Source organism: Ranitomeya variabilis, chromosome 5 (assembly GCF_051348905.1).
Source record: "Ranitomeya variabilis isolate aRanVar5 chromosome 5, aRanVar5.hap1, whole genome shotgun sequence".
Classification (NCBI taxonomy): domain Eukaryota; kingdom Metazoa; phylum Chordata; class Amphibia; order Anura; family Dendrobatidae; genus Ranitomeya; species Ranitomeya variabilis.
In genome coordinates, this window is record NC_135236.1 from 39,487,020 (window position 1) to 39,501,785 (window position 14,766).

Genomic DNA, 14,766 nt, shown 5'->3' on the forward strand with positions numbered 1-14,766 from the left:
TGTCATCTTTGAATTTGTTAGAGAAGAGGGATTATTACTAGATTTTTAATTTTAAACTGGAAATCAATGAATCCGAAAGTGATGATCTTAATTCAGCCCTCTTTATGTCTTTTCTAAACTGTGATTAAAAGTAGCAAATTTCCAGATGGCTTCCATATATTATCTCATGCACTTTTCTTGAGAAGTACTGGAGCACACATGCTTTTCAACTGACCTCGTGGCGCAACGGTAGCGCGTCTGACTCCAGATCAGAAGGTTGCGTGTTCAAATCACGTCGGGGTCAATTAACTCTTTCATCTTTTCATAACTTGATTGATGCTTGGGTTTAGATTGAAACGAAAATTGCGTAATCCTACTAACAGTAGAATAACTCAACTTTGTTGCAACCTGTCAACACAGGGTTTAACAAAGTGTTTTGTTTAAATTATATAGATTAATATCTTATCAACAATACTTTGACGAGAAATATCCTTTGGGAATTGAGTTCAAAGCATTAAAAAAATGAATCCACTGCGGGAACACCTAACAGTTTGTTCACGCCATTGTCATCTTTGAATTTGTAAGAGAAGAGGGATTATTACTAGATTTTTAATTTTAAACTGGAAATCAATGAATCCGAATGTGATGATCTTAATTCAGCCCTCTTTATGTCTTTTCTAAACTGTGATTGAAAGTAGAAAATTTCCACATGGCTTCCATATATTATCTCATGCACTTTTCTTGAGAAGTACTGGAGCACACATGCTTTTCAACTGACCTCGTGGCGCAACGGTAGCGCGTCTGACTCCAGATCAGAAGGTTGCGTGTTCAAATCATGTCGGGGTCAATAAACTCTTTCATCTTTTCATAACTTGATTGATGCTTGGGTTAAGATTGAAACGGAAACTGCGTAATCCTACTAACAGTAGAATAACTCAACTTTGTTGCAACCTGTCAGCACAGGGTTTAACAAAGTGTTTTATTTAAATTATATAGATTAATATCTTATCAACAATACTTTGACGAGAAATATCCTTTGGGACTTGAGTTCAAAGCATTAAAAAAATGAATCCACTGCGGGAACACCTAACAGTTTGTTCACGCCATTGTCATCTTTGAATTTGTAAGAGAAGAGGGATTATTACTAGATTTTTAATTTTAAACTGGAAATCAATGAATCCGAAAGTGATGATCTTAATTCAGCCCTCTTTACGTCTTTTCTAAACTGTGATTGAAAGTAGCAAATTTCCACATGGCAACCATATATTATCTCATGCACTTTTCTTGAGAAGTACTGGAGCACACATGCTTTTCAACTGACCTCGTGGCGCAACGGTAGCGCGTCTGACTCCATATCAGAAGGTTGCGTGTTCAAATCATGTCGGGGTCAATAAACTCTTTCATCTTTTCATAACTTGATTGATGCTTGGGTTAAGATTGAAACGGAAACTGCGTAATCCTACTAACAGTAGAATAACGCAACTTTGTTGCAACCTGTCAGCACAGGGTTTAACAAAGTGTTTTATTTAAATTATATAGATTAATATCTTATCAACAATACTTTGACGAGAAATATCCTTTGGGACTTGAGTTCAAAGCATTAAAAAAATGAATCCACTGCGGGAACACCTAACAGTTTGTTCACGCCATTGTCATCTTTGAATTTGTAAGAGAAGAGGGATTATTACTAGATTTTTAATTTTAAACTGGAAATCAATGAATCCGAAAGTGATGATCTTAATTCAGCCCTCTTTATGTCTTTTCTAAACTGTGATTGAAAGTAGCAAATTTCCACATGGCTTCCATATATTATCTCATGCACTTTTCTTGAGAAGTACTGGAGCACACATGCTTTTCAACTGACCTCGTGGCGCAACGGTAGCGCGCCTGACTCCAGATCAGAAGGTTGTGTGTACAAATCACGTTGGGGTCAATTAACTCATCTTTTCATAACTTGATTGATGCTTGGGTTAAGATTGAAACAGAAACTGCGTAATCTTACTAACAGTAGAATAACTCAACTTTGTTGCAACTTGGCAGCACAGGGTTTAACAAAGTGTTTTATTTAAATTATATAGATTAATATCTTATCAACAATACTTTGACGAGAAATATCCTTTGGGAATTGAGTTCAAAGCATTAAAAAAATGAATCCACTGTGGGAACACCTAACAGTTTGTTCACGCCATTGTCATCTTTGAATTTGTTAGAGAAGAGGGATTATTACTAGATTTTTAATTTTAAACTGGAAATCAATGAATCCGAAAGTGATGATCTTAATTCAGCCCTCTTTATGTCTTTTCTAAACTGTGATTAAAAGTAGCAAATTTCCAGATGGCTTCCATATATTATCTCATGCACTTTTCTTGAGAAGTACTGGAGCACACATGCTTTTCAACTGACCTCGTGGCGCAACGGTAGCGCGTCTGACTCCAGATCAGAAGGTTGCGTGTTCAAATCACGTCGGGGTCAATTAACTCTTTCATCTTTTCATAACTTGATTGATGCTTGGGTTTAGATTGAAACGAAAATTGCGTAATCCTACTAACAGTAGAATAACTCAACTTTGTTGCAACCTGTCAACACAGGGTTTAACAAAGTGTTTTGTTTAAATTATATAGATTAATATCTTATCAACAATACTTTGACGAGAAATATCCTTTGGGAATTGAGTTCAAAGCATTAAAAAAATGAATCCACTGCGGGAACACCTAACAGTTTGTTCACGCCATTGTCATCTTTGAATTTGTAAGAGAAGAGGGATTATTACTAGATTTTTAATTTTAAACTGGAAATCAATGAATCCGAAAGTGATGATCTTAATTCAGCCCTCTTTATGTCTTTTCTAAACTGTGATTGAAAGTAGCAAATTTCCACATGACTTCCATATATTATCTCATGCACTTTTCTTGAGAAGTACTGGAGCACACATGCTTTTCAACTGACCTCGTGGCGCAACGGTAGCGCGTCTGACTCCACATCAGAAGGTTGTGTGTTCAAATCATGTCGGGGTCAATAAACTCTTTCATCTTTTCATAACTTGATTGATGCTTGGGTTAAGATTGAAACGGAAACTGCGTAATCCTACTAACAGTAGAATAACTCAACTTTGTTGCAACCTGTCAGCACAGGGTTTAACAAAGTGTTTTATTTAAATTATATAGATTAATATCTTATCAACAATACTTTGACGAGAAATATCCTTTGGGACTTGAGTTCAAAGCATTAAAAAAATGAATCCACTGCGGGAACACCGAACAGTTTGTTCACGCCATTGTCATCTTTGAATTTGTAAGAGAAGAGGGATTATTACTAGATTTTTAATTTTAAACTGGAAATCAATGAATCCGAAAGTGATGATCTTAATTCAGCCCTCTTTATGTCTTTTCTAAACTGTGATTGAAAGTAGCAAATTTCCACATGGCTTCCATATATTATCTCATGCACTTTTCTTGAGAAGTACTGGAGCACACATGCTTTTCAACTGACCTCGTGGCGCAACGGTAGCGCGCCTGACTCCAGATCAGAAGGTTGTGTGTACAAATCACGTTGGGGTCAATTAACTCATCTTTTCATAACTTGATTGATGCTTGGGTTAAGATTGAAACGGAAACTGCGTAATCCTACTAACAGTAGAATAACTCAACTCTGTTGCAACCTGGCAGCACAGGGTTTAACAAAGTGTTTTATTTAAATTATATAGATTAATATCTTATCAACAATACTTTGACGAGAAATATCCTTTGGGAATTGAGTTCAAAGCATTAAAAAAAATGAATCCACTGCGGGAACACCTAAAAGTTTGTTCACGCCATTGTCATCTTTGAATTTGTAAAAGAAGAGGGATTATTACTAGATTTTTAATTTTTGAACTTGAAGTCAATGAATCTGAATGTGATGATCTTAATTCAGCCCTCTTTATGTCTTTTCTAAGCTGTGATTAAAAGTAGCAAATTTCCAGATGGGGTCCATATATTATCTCATGCACTTTTCATGTGAAGTATTGCAGCAAACATGCTTTTCAACTGACCTTGTGCACAATGGTAGCACTTCTGACTCAAGGTCATAAGGTTGCATGTTGATATCACATCAGGGTCAAGTAGCTCTTTCGTCTATTCATAACTTGATTGATGCTTGGGTTAAGATTGAAACGGAAACTGCGTAATCCTACTAAGGCTATGTGCACACGTCAGGCTTTTTCCTCAGGTTTTGTAGCCAAAACCAGGAGTGGAACAATTAGAGGAAAAGTATAATAGAAACATATGCACCACTTCTGCATTTATCACCCGCTCCTGGTTTTGGCTACAAAACCTGAGGAAAAATCCTGACAAAATCCTGACGTGTGCACATAGCCTCACAGTAGAATGACTCAACTTTGTTGCAACCTGACAGCACAGGGTTTAACAAAGTGTTTTATTTAAATTATATAGATTAATATCTTATCAACAATACTTTGACGAGAAATATCCTTTGGGAATTGAGTTCAAAGCATTAAAAAAATGAATCCACTGCGGGAACACCTAACAGTTTGTTTACGCCATTGTCATCTTTGAATTTGTAAAAGAAGAGGGATTATTACTAGATTTTTAATTTTAAACTGGAAATCAATGAATCCGAATGTGATGATCTTAATTCAGCCCTCTTTATGTCTTTTCTAAGCTGTGATTAAAAGTAGCAAATTTCCAGATGGGGTCCATATATTATCTCATGCACTTTTCATGTGAAGTATTGCAGCAAACATGCTTTTCAACTGACCTTGTGCACAATGGTAGCACTTCTGACTCAAGGTCATAAGGTTGCATGTTGATATCACATCAGGGTCAAGTAGCTCTTTCGTCTATTCATAACTTGATAGATGATTGTGTTAAGATTGAAAACGGAAACTGCGTAATTCTACTGACAATAGAATAATTCGACTTTGTTGCCACCTGTAGGCAAAGTGTTTAAAAAAGGTGTTTTATTTAAATTATGTAGATTAAAATCTTATCAACAATACTTTGGTGAGAAATATCATTTGAGAATTGAGTTCAAAACATAAAAAAATAATCCATGCCGGGAACAGCTAACACTTTGTTCATGCCATTGTCATCTTTGAATTTGTAAGAAAAGAGAGTTTATTACTAGATTTTACATTTTAAACTGGAGAACCCTGAATCTGAATGTCATGATCTTAATTCATCCTTGTTTATATCTTTCCCAAAATGTCATTAAAAGTAGCAAATTTCCAGATGGCTTCCATATATTATCTCATGCACTTTTCATGAGAAGTAATGGAGCACACATGCTTTTCAATCGACCTCGTGGTGCAACGGTAGCGCGTCTGACTCCAGATCAGAAGGTTGCGTGTTTAAATCACGTCGGGGTCAATTAACTCTTTCATCTTTTCATAACTTGATTTATGCTTGGGTTAAGATTGAAACGGAAACTGCGTAATCCTACTGACAATAGAATAACTCAACTTTGTTGCCACCTGTCAGTGCTGGGTTTAAAAATGAGTTTTATTTAAATTATATAGATTAATATCTTATCAACAATACTTTGACGAGAAATATTATTTGGGAATTGAGTTAAAAGCATTAAAAAAATTAATCAATGCCGACAACACCTAACAGTTTGTTCACGCCATTGTCATCTTTGAATTTGTAAGAGAAGAGGGATTATTACTAGATTTTTAATTTTAAACTGGAAATCAATGAATCCGAATGTGATGATCTTAATTCAGCCCTCTTTTATGTCTTTTCTAAACTGTGATTGAAAGTAGCAAATTTCCAGATGGCTTCCATATATTATCTCATGCACTTTTCTTGAGAAGTACTGGAGCACATGTGCTTTTCAACTGACCTCGTGGTGCAACAGTAGCGCGTCTGATTCCAGATCAGAAGATTGCGTGTTTAAATCACGTCGGGGTCAATTAACTCTTTCATCTTTTCATAACTTGATTGATGCTTGGGTTAAGATTGAAATGAAAATTGCGTAATCCTACTAACAGTAGAATAACTCAACTTTGTTGCAACCTGTCAGCACAGGGTTTAACAAAGTTTTTTATTTAAATTATATAGATTAATATCTTATCAACAATACTTTGACGAGAAATATTAATTGGGAATTGAGTTCAAAGCATTAAAAAAATGAATCCACTGCGGGAACACCTAACAGTTTGTTCACGCCATTGTCATCTTTGAATTTGTAAGAGAAGAGGGATTATTACTAGATTTTTAATTTTAAACTGGAAATCAATGAATCTGAATTTGATGATCTTAATTCAGCCTTCTTTTATGTCTTTTCTAAACTGTGTTTGAAAGTAGCAAATTTCCAGATGGCTTCCATATATTATCTCATGCACTTTTCTTGAGAAGTACTGGAGCACACGTGCTTTTCAACTGACCTCATGGTGCAATGGTATCGCGTCTGACTCCAGATCGGAAAGTTGCGTGTTCAAATCACGTTGGGGTCAATTAACTCTTTCATGTTTTCATAACTTGATTGATGCTTGGGTTAAGATTGAAACGGAAACTGCGTAATCCTACTAAGGCTATGTGCACACGTCAGGCTTTTTCCTCAGGTTTTGTAGCCAAAACCAGGAGTGGAACAATTAGAGGAAAAGTATAATAGAAACATATGCACCACTTCTGCATTTATCACCCACTCCTGGTTTTGGCTACAAAACCTGAGGAAAAAGCCTGACAAAATCCTGGCGTGTGCACATAGCCTCACAGTAGAATAACTCAACTTTGTTGCAACCTGGCAGCACAGGGTTTAACAAACTGTTTTATTTAAATTATATAGATTAATATCTTATCAACAATACTTTGACGAGAAATATCCTTTGGGAATTGAGTTCAAAGCATTAAAAAAATGAATCCACTGCGGGAACACCTAACAGTTTGTTTACGCCATTGTCATCTTTGAATTTGTAAAAGAAGAGGGATTATTACTAGATTTTTAATTTTAAACTTGAAATCAATGAATCCGAATGTGATGATCTTAATTCAGACCTCTTTATGTCTTTTCTAAGCTGTGATTAAAAGTAGCAAATTTCCAGATGGGGTCCATATATTATCTCATGCACTTTTCATGAGAAGTATTGCAGCAAACATGCTTTTCAACTGACCTTGTGCACAATGGTAGCACTTCTGACTCAAGGTCATAAGGTTGCATGTTGATATCACATCAGGGTCAAGTAGCTCTTTCGTCTATTCATAACTTGATAGATGATTGTGTTAAGATTGAAAACGGAAACTGCGTAATTCTACTGACAATAGAATAATTCGACTTTGTTGCCACCTGTAGGCAAAGTGTATAAAAAAGGTGTTTTATTTAAATTATGTAGATTAAAATCTTATCAGCAATACTATGGTGAGAAATATCATTTGAGAATTGAGTTCAAAACATAAAAAAATAATCCATGCCGGGAACAGCTAACACTTTGTTCATGCCATTGTCATCTTTGAATTTGTAAGAAAAGAGAGTTTATTACTAGATTTTACATTTTAAACTGGAAATCAATGAATCCAAAGGTGATGATCTTAATTCAGCCCTCTTTATGTCTTTTCTAAACTGTGATTGAAAGTAGCAAATTTCCAAATAGCTTCCATACATTATCTCATGCACTTTTCTTGAGAAGTACTGGAGCACACATGCTTTTCAACTGAACTCGTGGCGCAACGGTAGCGCGTATGACTCCAGATCAGAAGGTTGCGTGTTCAAATCACGTCGGGGTCAATTAACTCTTTCATCTTTTCATAACTTGATTGATGCTTGGGTTAAGATTGAAACGGAAACTGCGTAATCTTACTAACAGTAGAATAACTCAACTTTGTTGCAACTTGGCAGCACAGGGTTTAACAAAGTGTTTTATTTAAATTATATAGATTAATATCTTATCAACAATACTTTGACGAGAAATATCCTTTGGGAATTGAGTTCAAAGCATTAAAAAAATGAATCCACTGTGGGAACACCTTAGGCTACGTTCATATTTGCGGCTAGCGCCGCAGCGTCGGGCGCCGCAGCGGCGCCGCATGCATCATGCGCCCCTATATTTAACATGGGGGCGCATGGACATGCGGTGCACTTGCGTTTGGCGCCGCATGCGTCCCTGCGGCGCCCGCGTCGGGGCGCAGAGGACGCAGCAAGTTGCATTTTTGCTGCGTCCAAAACCAATGGAAAAAAGGACGCATGTGGCGCAAAACGCAGCGTTGTGCATGCGTTTTGCCGCGTTTTTGTTTGCGTTGTGCGCTGCGGCGCCGACGCTGCGGCGCACAACGCAAATGTGAACGTAGCCTAACAGTTTGTTCACGCCATTGTCATCTTTGAATTTGTTAGAGAAGAGGGATTATTACTAGATTTTTAATTTTAAACTGGAAATCAATGAATCCGAAAGTGATGATCTTAATTTAGCCCTCTTTATGTCTTTTCTAAACTGTGATTAAAAGTAGCAAATTTCCAGATGGCTTCCATATATTATCTCATGCACTTTTCGTGAGAAGTACTGGAGCACACATGCTTTTCAACTGACCTCGTGGCGCAACGGTAGCGCGTCTGACTCCAGATCAGAAGGTTGCGTGTTCAAATCACGTCGGGGTCAATTAACTCTTTCATCTTTTCATAACTTGATTGATGCTTGGGTTTAGATTGAAACGAAAATTGCGTAATCCTACTAACAGTAGAATAACTCAACTTTGTTGCAACCTGTCAACACAGGGTTTAACAAAGTGTTTTGTTTAAATTATATAGATTAATATCTTATCAACAATACTTTGACGAGAAATATCCTTTGGGACTTGAGTTCAAAGCATTAAAAAAATGAATCCACTGCGGGAACACCTAACAGTTTGTTCACGCCATTGTCATCTTTGAATTTGTAAGAGAAGAGGGATTATTACTAGATTTTTAATTTTAAACTGGAAATCAATGAATCCGAAAGTGATGATCTTAATTCAGCCCTCTTTATGTCTTTTCTAAACTGTGATTGAAAGTAGCAAATTTCCACATGGCTTCCATATATTATCTCATGCACTTTTCTTGAGAAGTACTGGAGCACACATGCTTTTCAACTGACCTCGTGGCGCAACGGTAGCGCGTCTGACTCCATATCAGAAGGTTGCGTGTTCAAATCATGTCGGGGTCAATAAACTCTTTCATCTTTTCATAACTTGATTGATGCTTGGGTTAAGATTGAAACGGAAACTGCGTAATCCTACTAACAGTAGAATAACGCAACTTTGTTGCAACCTGTCAGCACAGGGTTTAACAAAGTGTTTTATTTAAATTATATAGATTAATATCTTATCAACAATACTTTGACGAGAAATATCCTTTGGGACTTGAGTTCAAAGCATTAAAAAAATGAATCCACTGCGGGAACACCTAACAGTTTGTTCACGCCATTGTCATCTTTGAATTTGTAAGAGAAGAGGGATTATTACTAGATTTTTAATTTTAAACTGGAAATCAATGAATCCGAAAGTGATGATCTTAATTCAGCCCTCTTTATGTCTTTTCTAAACTGTGATTGAAAGTAGCAAATTTCCACATGGCTTCCATATATTATCTCATGCACTTTTCTTGAGAAGTACTGGAGCACACATGCTTTTCAACTGACCTCGTGGCGCAACGGTAGCGCGCCTGACTCCAGATCAGAAGGTTGTGTGTACAAATCACGTTGGGGTCAATTAACTCATCTTTTCATAACTTGATTGATGCTTGGGTTAAGATTGAAACGGAAACTGCGTAATCTTACTAACAGTAGAATAACTCAACTTTGTTGCAACTTGGCAGCACAGGGTTTAACAAAGTGTTTTATTTAAATTATATAGATTAATATCTTATCAACAATACTTTGACGAGAAATATCCTTTGGGAATTGAGTTCAAAGCATTAAAAAAATGAATCCACTGTGGGAACACCTAACAGTTTGTTCACGCCATTGTCATCTTTGAATTTGTTAGAGAAGAGGGATTATTACTAGATTTTTAATTTTAAACTGGAAATCAATGAATCCGAAAGTGATGATCTTAATTCAGCCCTCTTTATGTCTTTTCTAAACTGTGATTAAAAGTAGCAAATTTCCAGATGGCTTCCATATATTATCTCATGCACTTTTCTTGAGAAGTACTGGAGCACACATGCTTTTCAACTGACCTCGTGGCGCAACGGTAGCGCGTCTGACTCCAGATCAGAAGGTTGCGTGTTCAAATCACGTCGGGGTCAATTAACTCTTTCATCTTTTCATAACTTGATTGATGCTTGGGTTTAGATTGAAACGAAAATTGCGTAATCCTACTAACAGTAGAATAACTCAACTTTGTTGCAACCTGTCAACACAGGGTTTAACAAAGTGTTTTGTTTAAATTATATAGATTAATATCTTATCAACAATACTTTGACGAGAAATATCCTTTGGGAATTGAGTTCAAAGCATTAAAAAAATGAATCCACTGCGGGAACACCTAACAGTTTGTTCACGCCATTGTCATCTTTGAATTTGTAAGAGAAGAGGGATTATTACTAGATTTTTAATTTTAAACTGGAAATCAATGAATCCGAATGTGATGATCTTAATTCAGCCCTCTTTATGTCTTTTCTAAACTGTGATTGAAAGTAGAAAATTTCCACATGGCTTCCATATATTATCTCATGCACTTTTCTTGAGAAGTACTGGAGCACACATGCTTTTCAACTGACCTCGTGGCGCAACGGTAGCGCGTCTGACTCCAGATCAGAAGGTTGCGTGTTCAAATCATGTCGGGGTCAATAAACTCTTTCATCTTTTCATAACTTGATTGATGCTTGGGTTAAGATTGAAACGGAAACTGCGTAATCCTACTAACAGTAGAATAACTCAACTTTGTTGCAACCTGTCAGCACAGGGTTTAACAAAGTGTTTTATTTAAATTATATAGATTAATATCTTATCAACAATACTTTGACGAGAAATATCCTTTGGGACTTGAGTTCAAAGCATTAAAAAAATGAATCCACTGCGGGAACACCTAACAGTTTGTTCACGCCATTGTCATCTTTGAATTTGTAAGAGAAGAGGGATTATTACTAGATTTTTAATTTTAAACTGGAAATCAATGAATCCGAAAGTGATGATCTTAATTCAGCCCTCTTTATGTCTTTTCTAAACTGTGATTGAAAGTAGCAAATTTCCACATGGCTACCATATATTATCTCATGCACTTTTCTTGAGAAGTACTGGAGCACACATGCTTTTCAACTGACCTCGTGGCGCAACGGTAGCGCGTCTGACTCCATATCAGAAGGTTGCGTGTTCAAATCATGTCGGGGTCAATAAACTCTTTCATCTTTTCATAACTTGATTGATGCTTGGGTTAAGATTGAAACGGAAACTGCGTAATCCTACTAACAGTAGAATAACGCAACTTTGTTGCAACCTGTCAGCACAGGGTTTAACAAAGTGTTTTATTTAAATTATATAGATTAATATCTTATCAACAATACTTTGACGAGAAATATCCTTTGGGACTTGAGTTCAAAGCATTAAAAAAATGAATCCACTGCGGGAACACCTAACAGTTTGTTCACGCCATTGTCATCTTTGAATTTGTAAGAGAAGAGGGATTATTACTAGATTTTTAATTTTAAACTGGAAATCAATGAATCCGAAAGTGATGATCTTAATTCAGCCCTCTTTATGTCTTTTCTAAACTGTGATTGAAAGTAGCAAATTTCCACATGGCTTCCATATATTATCTCATGCACTTTTCTTGAGAAGTACTGGAGCACACATGCTTTTCAACTGACCTCGTGGCGCAACGGTAGCGCGCCTGACTCCAGATCAGAAGGTTGTGTGTACAAATCACGTTGGGGTCAATTAACTCATCTTTTCATAACTTGATTGATGCTTGGGTTAAGATTGAAACGGAAACTGCGTAATCTTACTAACAGTAGAATAACTCAACTTTGTTGCAACTTGGCAGCACAGGGTTTAACAAAGTGTTTTATTTAAATTATATAGAATAATATCTTATCAACAATACTTTGACGAGAAATATCCTTTGGGACTTGAGTTCAAAGCATTAAAAAAATGAATCCACTGCGGGAACACCTAACAGTTTGTTTACGCCATTGTCATCTTTGAATTTGTAAGAGAAGAGGGATTATTACTAGATTTTTAATTTTAAACTGGAAATCAATGAATCCAAATGTGATGATCTTAATTCAGCCCTCTTTATGTCTTTTCTAAACTGTGATTGAAAGTAGCAAATTTCCACATGGCTTCCATATTTTATCTCATGCACTTTTCTTGACAAGTACTGGAGCACACGTTATTTTTAACTGACCTCGTGGTGCAACGGTAGCGCGTCTGACTCCAGATTATAAGGTTGCATGTTCTAATCACGTTGGGGTCAATTGATTCTTTCATCTTTTCATAACTAGATTGATGCTTAAGTTAAGTTTGAAACGGAAACTGCGTAATCCTACTAACAGTAGAATTACTCAACTTTGTTGCAACCTGGCAGCACAGGGTTTAACAAAGTGTTTTATTTAAATTATATAGATTAATATCTTATCAACAATACTTTGACGAGAAATATCCTTTGGGAATTGAGTTCAAAGCATTAAAAAAATGAATCCACTGCGGGAACACCTAACAGTTTGTTCACGCCATTGTTATCTTTGAATTTGTAAGAGAAGAGGGATTATTACTAGATTTTTAATTTTAAACTGGAAATCATTGAATCCGAAAGTGATGATCTTAATTCAGCCCTCTTTATGTCTTTTCTAAACTGTGATTGAAAGTAGCAAATTTCCACATGGCTTCCATATTTTATCTCATGCACTTTTCTTGAGAAGTACTGGAGCACACATGCTTTTCAACTGACCTCGTGGCGCAACGGTAGCGCGTCTGACTCCAGATCAGAAGGTTGCGTGTTCAAATCACGTCGGGGTCAATTAACTCTTTCATCTTTTCATAACTTGATTGATGCTTGGGTTAAGATTGAAACGGAAACTGCGTAATCTTACTAACAGTAGAATAACTCAACTTTGTTGCAACTTGGCAGCACAGGGTTTAACAAAGTGTTTTATTTAAATTATATAGATTAATATCTTATCAACAATACTTTGATGAGAAATATCCTTTGGGAATTGAGTTCAAAGCATTAAAAAAATGAATCCACTGTGGGAACACCTAACAGTTTGTTCACGCCATTGTCATCTTTGAATTTGTTAGAGAAGAGGGATTATTACTAGATTTTTAATTTTAAACTGGAAATCAATGAATCCGAAAGTGATGATCTTAATTCAGCCCTCTTTATGTCTTTTCTAAACTGTGATTAAAAGTAGCAAATTTCCAGATGGCTTCCATATATTATCTCATGCACTTTTCTTGAGAAGTACTGGAGCACACATGCTTTTCAACTGACCTCGTGGCGCAACGGTAGCGCGTCTGACTCCAGATCAGAAGGTTGCGTGTTCAAATCACGTCGTGGTCAATTAACTCTTTCATCTTTTCATAACTTGATTGATGCTTGGGTTTAGATTGAAACGAAAATTGCGTAATCCTACTAACAGTAGAATAACTCAACTTTGTTGCAACCTGTCAACACAGGGTTTAACAAAGTGTTTTGTTTAAATTATATAGATTAATATCTTATCAACAATACTTTGACGAGAAATATCCTTTGGGAATTGAGTTCAAAGCATTAAAAAAATGAATCCACTGTGGGAACACCTAACAGTTTGTTCACGCCATTGTCATCTTTGAATTTGTTAGAGAAGAGGGATTATTACTAGATTTTTAATTTTAAACTGGAAATCAATGAATCCGAAAGTGATGATCTTAATTCAGCCCTCTTTATGTCTTTTCTAAACTGTGATTAAAAGTAGCAAATTTCCAGATGGCTTCCATATATTATCTCATGCACTTTTCTTGAGAAGTACTGGAGCACACATGCTTTTCAACTGACCTCGTGGCGCAACGGTAGAGCGTCTGACTCCAGATCAGAAGGTTGCGTGTTCAAATCACATCGGGGTCAATTAACTCTTTCATCTTTTCATAACTTGATTGATGCTTGGGTTTAGATTGAAACGAAAATTGCGTAATCCTACTAACAGTAGAATAACTCAACTTTGTTGCAACCTGTCAGCACAGGGTTTAACAAAGTGTTTTGTTTAAATTATATAGATTAATATCTTATCAACAATACTTTGACGAGAAATATCCTTTGGGAATTGAGTTCAAAGCATTAAAAAAATGAATCCACTGCGGGAACACCTAACAGTTTGTTTACGCCATTGTCATCTTTGAATTTGTAAGAGAAGAGGGATTATTACTAGATTTTTAATTTTAAACTGGAAATCAATGAATCCAAATGTGATGATCTTAATTCAGCCCTCTTTATATCTTTCCCAAAATGTCATTAAAAGTAGCAAATTTCCACATGGCTTCCATATTTTATCTCATGCACTTTTCTTGAGAAGTACTGGAGCACACATGCTTTTCAACTGACCTCGTGGCGCAACGGTAGCGCGTCTGACTCCAGATCAGAAGGTTGCGTGTTCAAATCACGTCGGGGTCAATTAACTCTTTCATCTTTTCATAACTTGATTGATGCTTGGGTTAAGATTGAAACGGAAACTGCGTAATCTTACTAACAGTAGAATAACTCAACTTTGTTGCAACTTGGCAGCACAGGGTTTAACAAAGTGTTTTATTTAAATTATATAGATTAATATCTTATCAACAATACTTTGACGAGAAATATCCTTTGGGAATTGAGTTCAAAGCATTAAAAAAATGAATCCACTGCGGGA

General features: G+C 36.1%; 15 non-coding genes across 15 annotated transcripts; all 15 read left to right on the forward strand.

The window, feature by feature from the left end:
• Window positions 1-211: 211 nt before the first annotated feature.
• Window positions 212-283, forward strand: TRNAW-CCA (transfer RNA tryptophan (anticodon CCA)). The gene has a single exon. It is a non-coding gene; the product is annotated as a tRNA-Trp (tRNA).
• Window positions 284-754: 471 nt separating this feature from the next.
• Window positions 755-826, forward strand: TRNAW-CCA (transfer RNA tryptophan (anticodon CCA)). The gene has a single exon. It is a non-coding gene; the product is annotated as a tRNA-Trp (tRNA).
• A 471-nt stretch (window positions 827-1,297) lies between these two features.
• On the forward strand, window positions 1,298-1,369 carry TRNAW-CCA (transfer RNA tryptophan (anticodon CCA)). Its single transcript has one exon. It is a non-coding gene; the product is annotated as a tRNA-Trp (tRNA).
• A 1,010-nt stretch (window positions 1,370-2,379) lies between these two features.
• TRNAW-CCA (transfer RNA tryptophan (anticodon CCA)) lies at window positions 2,380-2,451 on the forward strand. Its single transcript has one exon. It is a non-coding gene; the product is annotated as a tRNA-Trp (tRNA).
• A 471-nt stretch (window positions 2,452-2,922) lies between these two features.
• Window positions 2,923-2,994, forward strand: TRNAW-CCA (transfer RNA tryptophan (anticodon CCA)). Its single transcript has one exon. It is a non-coding gene; the product is annotated as a tRNA-Trp (tRNA).
• A 2,279-nt stretch (window positions 2,995-5,273) lies between these two features.
• Window positions 5,274-5,345, forward strand: TRNAW-CCA (transfer RNA tryptophan (anticodon CCA)). The gene has a single exon. It is a non-coding gene; the product is annotated as a tRNA-Trp (tRNA).
• Window positions 5,346-8,494: 3,149 nt separating this feature from the next.
• TRNAW-CCA (transfer RNA tryptophan (anticodon CCA)) lies at window positions 8,495-8,566 on the forward strand. The gene has a single exon. It is a non-coding gene; the product is annotated as a tRNA-Trp (tRNA).
• Window positions 8,567-9,037: 471 nt separating this feature from the next.
• Window positions 9,038-9,109, forward strand: TRNAW-CCA (transfer RNA tryptophan (anticodon CCA)). Its single transcript has one exon. It is a non-coding gene; the product is annotated as a tRNA-Trp (tRNA).
• Window positions 9,110-10,119: 1,010 nt separating this feature from the next.
• TRNAW-CCA (transfer RNA tryptophan (anticodon CCA)) lies at window positions 10,120-10,191 on the forward strand. The gene has a single exon. It is a non-coding gene; the product is annotated as a tRNA-Trp (tRNA).
• Window positions 10,192-10,662: 471 nt separating this feature from the next.
• TRNAW-CCA (transfer RNA tryptophan (anticodon CCA)) lies at window positions 10,663-10,734 on the forward strand. The gene has a single exon. It is a non-coding gene; the product is annotated as a tRNA-Trp (tRNA).
• A 471-nt stretch (window positions 10,735-11,205) lies between these two features.
• On the forward strand, window positions 11,206-11,277 carry TRNAW-CCA (transfer RNA tryptophan (anticodon CCA)). Its single transcript has one exon. It is a non-coding gene; the product is annotated as a tRNA-Trp (tRNA).
• A 1,553-nt stretch (window positions 11,278-12,830) lies between these two features.
• On the forward strand, window positions 12,831-12,902 carry TRNAW-CCA (transfer RNA tryptophan (anticodon CCA)). Its single transcript has one exon. It is a non-coding gene; the product is annotated as a tRNA-Trp (tRNA).
• Window positions 12,903-13,373: 471 nt separating this feature from the next.
• TRNAW-CCA (transfer RNA tryptophan (anticodon CCA)) lies at window positions 13,374-13,445 on the forward strand. Its single transcript has one exon. It is a non-coding gene; the product is annotated as a tRNA-Trp (tRNA).
• A 471-nt stretch (window positions 13,446-13,916) lies between these two features.
• TRNAW-CCA (transfer RNA tryptophan (anticodon CCA)) lies at window positions 13,917-13,988 on the forward strand. Its single transcript has one exon. It is a non-coding gene; the product is annotated as a tRNA-Trp (tRNA).
• Window positions 13,989-14,459: 471 nt separating this feature from the next.
• Window positions 14,460-14,531, forward strand: TRNAW-CCA (transfer RNA tryptophan (anticodon CCA)). The gene has a single exon. It is a non-coding gene; the product is annotated as a tRNA-Trp (tRNA).
• The last annotated feature ends 235 nt before the right edge of the window (window positions 14,532-14,766 follow it).